Source organism: Cornus florida, unplaced genomic scaffold, assembly GCF_030987335.1.
Source record: "Cornus florida cultivar Cherokee Brave unplaced genomic scaffold, ASM3098733v1 CherokeeBrave_3.0.0_Hap2_Chr03, whole genome shotgun sequence".
Classification (NCBI taxonomy): domain Eukaryota; kingdom Viridiplantae; phylum Streptophyta; class Magnoliopsida; order Cornales; family Cornaceae; genus Cornus; species Cornus florida.
The window spans coordinates 43,159,085-43,166,060 of record NW_026775573.1 but is presented as its reverse complement, the minus strand read 5'-3'; the positions used below and the strand labels follow the sequence as shown (position 1 = coordinate 43,166,060).

General features: G+C 39.3%; 1 pseudogene; it reads right to left on the bottom strand.

Moving 5' to 3' along the window:
• Positions 1-3,026: 3,026 nt before the first annotated feature.
• LOC132301523 (coatomer subunit epsilon-1-like) lies at positions 3,027-3,741 on the bottom strand (annotated as a pseudogene).
• Between the last annotated feature and the right edge of the window lie 3,235 nt (positions 3,742-6,976).

Sequence of the window (6,976 nt, the reverse complement as noted above, 5' to 3'; positions counted from 1 at the left end):
CAATTCTTCATGCCTTAGAGGAATTTGAAGTCCTCAGACTTTTGAGATCTAAAGACGAAATTTTATTCCTCGACAGTTCTTCATGCCTTAGAGGAATTTGAAATTATCGGACTCTTGAGGTCCGAAGATGAATTTTATTCCTAGGCAGCTCTTTGTGCCTTTGAGGAATTTAAAATCTTCGGAGTCTTAAGATCTGAAGAAGAAATTTTATTCCTTGGCAGTTCTTCGTGCCTTAGAGAAATTTGAAGTCCTCGGATTCTTGAGGTCCGAAGATAAATTTTATTCCTAGGCAGCTCTTTGTGTCTTAAAAGAATTTGAAATCCTCGGACTCTTAAGATCCGAAGACGAATTTTATTCCTAGGCAGTTCTTCGTGCCTTAGACGAATTTGAAGTCCTCAGACTCTCGAGATCCTTTGGACATAGGCCTTGGAGATGGCTCATGGGCCGCCTTTGTTACCAATAGGCCCGCTTTGCGATGTCTGAATGTTTCCTTATCTTAAAGGAGTCAATAAAGTTGTACTTTATCGATGTCTAAAGAAAGAAAAAGAGAAAATATATTTTCTTTTCTTAATATCTCTTTAGGACTGCTCATCTTGCCCCATTATAGAAGGTATTGCCCCCATTAAGGAAAGAAAAATAGTCTCGTTCTTGTTCTTTTTTCTTTTCTTTTTTTATTTTTATTTTTTATTCTGCATCTTCTTAATGTCTACAAGAAAAATCTTGGCCCTAATCATGGCTCATGTGTTTTGATTCAATAATAGAAATTAAGAAGAAAACATTAATTAAAGAGGCGATAGTACCTTGATCGAAGATTAAACCATTGGAATACCTTTGAAGTCCTTTGGATATTTGCTGCAAAATTGTCTGGGACTACTCCTTTGGCGATCCTTAATTTGCGATTTTGGTGTTAGCCTTTGTTTACACTTTTTCAACACCATCTGAATTTATACTGGTGGTTGTAGAAACTAGCGGTCTGTGCTATCTGCTTTTCCAGTGTAAGCGCTTGTAAAGCATTGCCTAATGATGAAAAGCTGTTGTGTGAAAATGGCGATTGAGATGGATCGGATACTTCACTTGAAAAAATCGTCAAAATGCTTGACGTCCGACTCTTGGTGCTACTGCCACACCTTTTTTTTTTTTTGGGCATTCTGACGCCACAAATAGCATAGCTGCATAGTTGGGCTATTTGCCACTTCATTTGGGGATCGGGCTTTCCTAGCCGATAAGTCTGCTGAAGTTTATAACGTTGAGCGGCAACCCATCTTTGATGGATCAAAGCACTCAAAGAAAGAATTTCGTGCAAACTAGAGCAATCCTCAATAGGAAAAAAGCGGTAAGAACTGAAGTTTAAATATATAAAAATAAATGTTTAAAAAGTAAAGCTCCAAAAGCACTTGTACATTACTTCAAGGAAAGAATGTCAAGAATTTCATGTGTAGAAAATTGCCAAAAGCATGCAAAAGGAGGACACGCAACATATGCCAACTGATTAAAATTGGGAGTTCCGGGAGTTCTAACTAATCAGTTAGCATTTATTCGTTTACTACATATAGTATTTGGCACTTCTAATAATTATTTAAGGCATGCTATTGCTACAGGTTCAGAACTTTGAATAATAGATCATCACATTTTAGTGGAGAGTCAAGAGGGACCCTAGTAATACGTACAGTATTACATGATTGAATTAAGGAATCAATCAGAATATATATATATATATATATATATATGTACAACCACATGTATACACATGCTGGATAAAGTAATTTGATATGTAATAAAAAAAAAAATCAAGATTCCTGCTCTAAGATTTGATGGGTCAGAAAGTAAAATTGTATGAATTAAACTTCACACATGCATATTTGAGTCATGCATAATTGCATGGGATTCCAAAATGCAAATTCAATATCTGCTTTCAATCTATCCATTGGTACAATATGTAGCAGCTGAATATATATACATACGTAGATAGGCCAAATTATTTTATCTGTATTGCCTAATTTATTGAACTGGCGAAGAGAGAAACCGTAGGCCTCCGGCTAATATTTTTGTCTCATGTAACAATAAAAAGAATATTAAATACTAGATATAGCATGAAGTGGGCCAGCAATATATATATATATATATATATATGTGTGTGTGTGTGTATAAAATGATTGTGATTTGAGTGAATGCAAGCAGCGATATAGTAGTGTTGTTAGATGTCAAGATCCGCACAACACAAGTAATAAGGTGTATATAACAAATATTTGTAAGAGGAGTAAATATTGAAATAAGGAAAGAGATGGAGTGAGATCACCGTATGAAGCGTGAGTTCACCTAGAGAAATCTTTCATTTTTCATGGCAGCAAGTGTAAGATTGCAAATAAACCAATAGATCAATCAGCCTAAACCAGTAGATCAATAGAGGAGGCGAGCAAGGAGAAGCTCAGATGTGGTGGACGGCGGGCTGTTCCGCCTGTGGGCGACGGCTTGGCGAGGATGAAGTTAGGCGGCGAGCTCGGGGCAGAGATGGACGGCTGGTGAGATGAAAACCACCGGCGAGACAGATCCGCGAGCTTGGTGAGGACCTACGGTGCAGACAGGTGGTTCGGTTTGGATGAGCTCCAGTCCGGTCATGAGGAAGCGGCTGTGAACTCTCAGCGGTGCACCGGCAGGCTTGACCGGTAGTGACGGTCTAGGCCGCTTGGGCGATGGCGGCTTGTGCAACTGTGGGCGACGGTCCAGCTCATATGAGGGCGACTTGCGACGATCAAGCAAGGGCCTGATGGCGGTGCAGAGACGGTAACTCGGTTGAACTCGGCCGGTGAGAAGGACGGCGATGGGCAGCGGCTGTGGCTAGGATGATGGCAGCCGGCTCGGATGAATTCTGTTCCGGCCGTGAAGACGGCGAACTTCGTCTGAACTCACGGTGGGATTAATGTGCAGCCGGTGATGGGTGAAGATGGTTGATTTCGTTGCTAAGAGAGAGCTATTTTTATGTGATTAAAAGTCTCAGTGATTGGGCAGTTGCGTACCAGAAAAATGGGTCATTGATTTTTCTTGTTTAGCGCTTCAAGTAACAATGTTTCACCTTCATCAAAGTTCCCCATATGCATGCAGCAAACATCTTTTCCATTCAGAATCAAGCCCGTCATCTGGTACTTCTCACAGAAATCTTGGAAGATAAGATATGATTCCTGTATCTTGGAACCACCCACAGCCAAGTTTTGCCATGCATTTAATTGCCAGTTGAGTTGAAGTATGGTCCACGTCAATCTGGTCCATGATCCTCAATTGTTTTTCTGCATAATCTGATCTGTGCATCGTAAGGAATATATGAACATTCAATGCATGCAGCTCAATAGTCCCTCCGGTATTGGTGTGTTTCAAAGCTTCATTATAATCCTGCTCGTGCATGAATATAATCCCAGCAATAAGCAGTAAGATTGGATTGTTTCCTATCGCTGGATCTCCCAACCACTCCAAGAGACTCGAAATTGTAGCCGCCTTCTTGTCAGGACTCGAGAGATACAAAGTGAACAATTTCACAGCCTGAAGAGGGGCCGCCCCCGACGAGTCGATCTCATTGATAACAAGCTGGTAGTTTCCAAGGGCAATGTAAGATTTGTAAACGAGGCAGTCTCTCTCAACGGAGTCTTCTTGAGAAAGATTTGGGACGTCACTGTTGTTAATCGCCACCTGATATGCTCCTACGTAGAAGTTGTTTCAGAGACCGAACAACAGGTCTGGTGCTGCCATGGTTGCTAGATCTCAAGCTTAGAGAGAGAAACTCCCAACTGAGAGTTTTAGAGAGAGAGAGAGATGGGTGTGTTCGATCAAGAATATGTATATATATATATAATCAATATTATCAGGAAATCAAGATCAGAACACTTATCTGATTGTTTATGGCTTTTTGGGTTCAGATGGATATTTAATTACTAGGGCAAACACGCGTGATGCCTCTTGGGCTTTCCATTCATCAGTCTTGCTACGCATTATCATGCATTATTGTCCGAAAGCGTATTGAGCAACATTGTGGGTGGTCCGGATGTCTGCGCATGTTACATGGAGACCTTCGGCCGTGAAAGTCGTTGTTGGAGAGGATTTGGGTTCAAATCCTGGACTTGAAGATTTTTATTTCAAGTCACGTTGCTGGACTTGGAGATTTTTTTTGAAGTGTTGTAACTTTCGTGGGGATATATTTCTATACATTTTCCACAGACAGCGCTAAAGTGAAGGTGCAAAAATTCGCTCAACTTTGACAAGTTAACGAATTCTTTATAATTACTACACCCAAAATAATAATATAGAACAAACAATGAATTAGAGAAATTATATAGAGATACGGGGGTATTTTGATGATATGACCGAACCTAAGATTACTTAGATTGCCTACGTATCCCGCATGAAGCGTGGGAATCAGGTCGGAACGTAGTTCTGGCAATGAGAATTGGATTTCTATTTTTGGGGGCTTTGCGCTTTTTTCTCTCTGTCCCCTTATTGAGGTTCCTAAGCCCTTTTTATAGGAAAAACCTTAATGGATTCCTTTTAGGACTCGCATTGCTTGTCCCTTAAGAATCTTAATTACATCATATTTTCTTTATAACAAGGATTTACATTATTTGGTTTCCATAAATTATAATTCTTCTTCTAATAGAACTATTACTAAAATGAGTTTAGTAATATACTCGTACCTGGGCTCGGGGTCTCATCATCTCGGGCCCTCTTAATGAGTTCAGCACATTATGATTAGTTGACCCGGCCCCAACTTCTTGTAGAAGCCCAATATGAAAGTTGAATAGTCTCAGTATTTGTGGTGGTCCCCTTATGTGCTGATGTGTCTTGTCTTAATTAGAAGGGGAGATTTTTTCCCCCACACCAACCTTTACAAGTTTGTAGCAAAGTATGTAATTGAAATACAAGATTGAATCTCTCACAAGATAGATTTACAATTGTAAGCTCATAACTAAAGTAAGTATATGGATGGAATGAAGCTCAAATCTCTAAGATGATATGAGGGAATGAAGGATCAAGTAATAGCCTTGAATGCTCTAGAATGAAGCTCTTGAATACTCTTTAAATTGCTCTCAATAGTAGTATGTTGGAACACAAGTTGTAACTCCTATTTATAAAGAGAGAAGGTCAATATAGCTATTGGAGGTCAATATAGCTGTTGGAGATGAGGTGTGAATAGTCCAAGTTCGTAAGTAGTAGTTTGAGTTGAAATTGACTATGTATCGGTCGACTGATGGAGTATCATCGGTCGGCTGAAAAGCTTTTGTCAGTCTGTTGATCCCCAATCATCGGTTGGTCGAAACGATGGTTAAAAGTCACTACTCTCGGCTTCTCATGAAAGCTTCTTGTCGGTCGGTTGATGAGTATTTTTCGGTCGGGTGATACATATATAATTTTTGTAAAACCCTTATTGATCGGTTGAACCTTCATGTTCGGTCAGCCGAAACGTCTTTTAGCCAAACCAAACTCACTGTTTTCTTTGTCAGCCGGCTGGCACATAATGGGCACATTCATCGGTCAACTGATGGATCTTTGAATGTAAACCTCCATCTTTCTTCTCTGTTTCTAGGCTTTAAAAGATATTTGGACAACATATGATGCCATTTAAATCATGATCCTAGGATGTGTGAGCTTTATGACATGCATACATTACTTTAACATTTGAATCTATGGCACTCACCACACTTATCTACCCCGTTTGAATTGCCAAACTTGATTACTTTTCTTCTCCGTGTTTCACCTTTGAAGTTAGGAAGCGAATGACTCGTTTTCTTTTGTCTTTGGAGTGCATAGAATGTATCTTACTTGGCTTTACTTTTCCTTGTTTTCCACTTCACTTTTAGACTTCAAATGACAAACTTGTTATATGTTCTCAAGGCAAATGTTAGTCCTTAAAACACAATTAATGTTTTGTGATCGTCAAAATTAGTCTTAGGGTTAACAATCTCCCCCTTTTTGATGATGACAAAATGTTGATGTGTTTTAGAAATTCGTGGAGTAGCATTAAAAAATACTCCCCCTATCATTATGCTTATTTGTACTTCATAGCAGGCAATTTAAAGACAATTTAAGTTTGTAACTGAGAGTAGGCAATTTTCATATTTGTCTCCCCCTATTTTTATGCATTGTATATAAAATTGTCAAGTAGTCATATCCAAAGTATCATATAGAGACTAAACATTGACATTTGGAAAATGAGTACAATATAGTCATGAACTATGTCAGCAAAATAAAGAGTCTATACAAAATGACTATGTGTCAACCATTAGAAACTATGAACCATTATCAACTTTCAACACATCAACACATCTATCAACACATCAACACAGCTTCTCCCCCTTTTGGCATCCTCAAAAAGAAAATATAGCATAGAGAGGCAAAATAAAAACTGAAAAATAAAGGAGAGTAAAGCATTGAAATCCTCAATAAGGAGGAAGATCGGCACCCATACGCAGCTCCAAGAGATTCTTTTTGATGCCGTCGACATCACCCTCAATAGTGTTTAGACGACCAACTATATCATTGACTTTAGCTTCAATCCGACGAGAGATGCTGATATGCTCATGGAGATGAGCATTTTGCTGCTTGAAGAGCTCGAGAATAGCCGGATCACTCTATGGAGGAGGTATAGGGATAGGAGGATCAACTGGAGGAGGGTAATCATAATCATCATCCTCATGGATAGCAGGGGCTGGAATATTAGTAGGGATAAGAAATTCCCCATTGTCTCAAAGTTCTCCCCTTTCTAAAGCCTCATTCCAAGCCTTCTCAATAGGATTGTACCAATGCCCGTCACGGTCCATCTTGAACCCTATTAACCCAAGAGTGGTGGATTTAAGTTTGCTTCGAAGTCCTTGATCCTTTTTCACCTCTCTTCCAACTGATACCCCCATAGCATAAAAAATATAACTTAAAGGCATGGCATAAAAGAGGTGTTTATCTTCACTTCATTGGCAGTCAAGAATATGGTGAAACATAA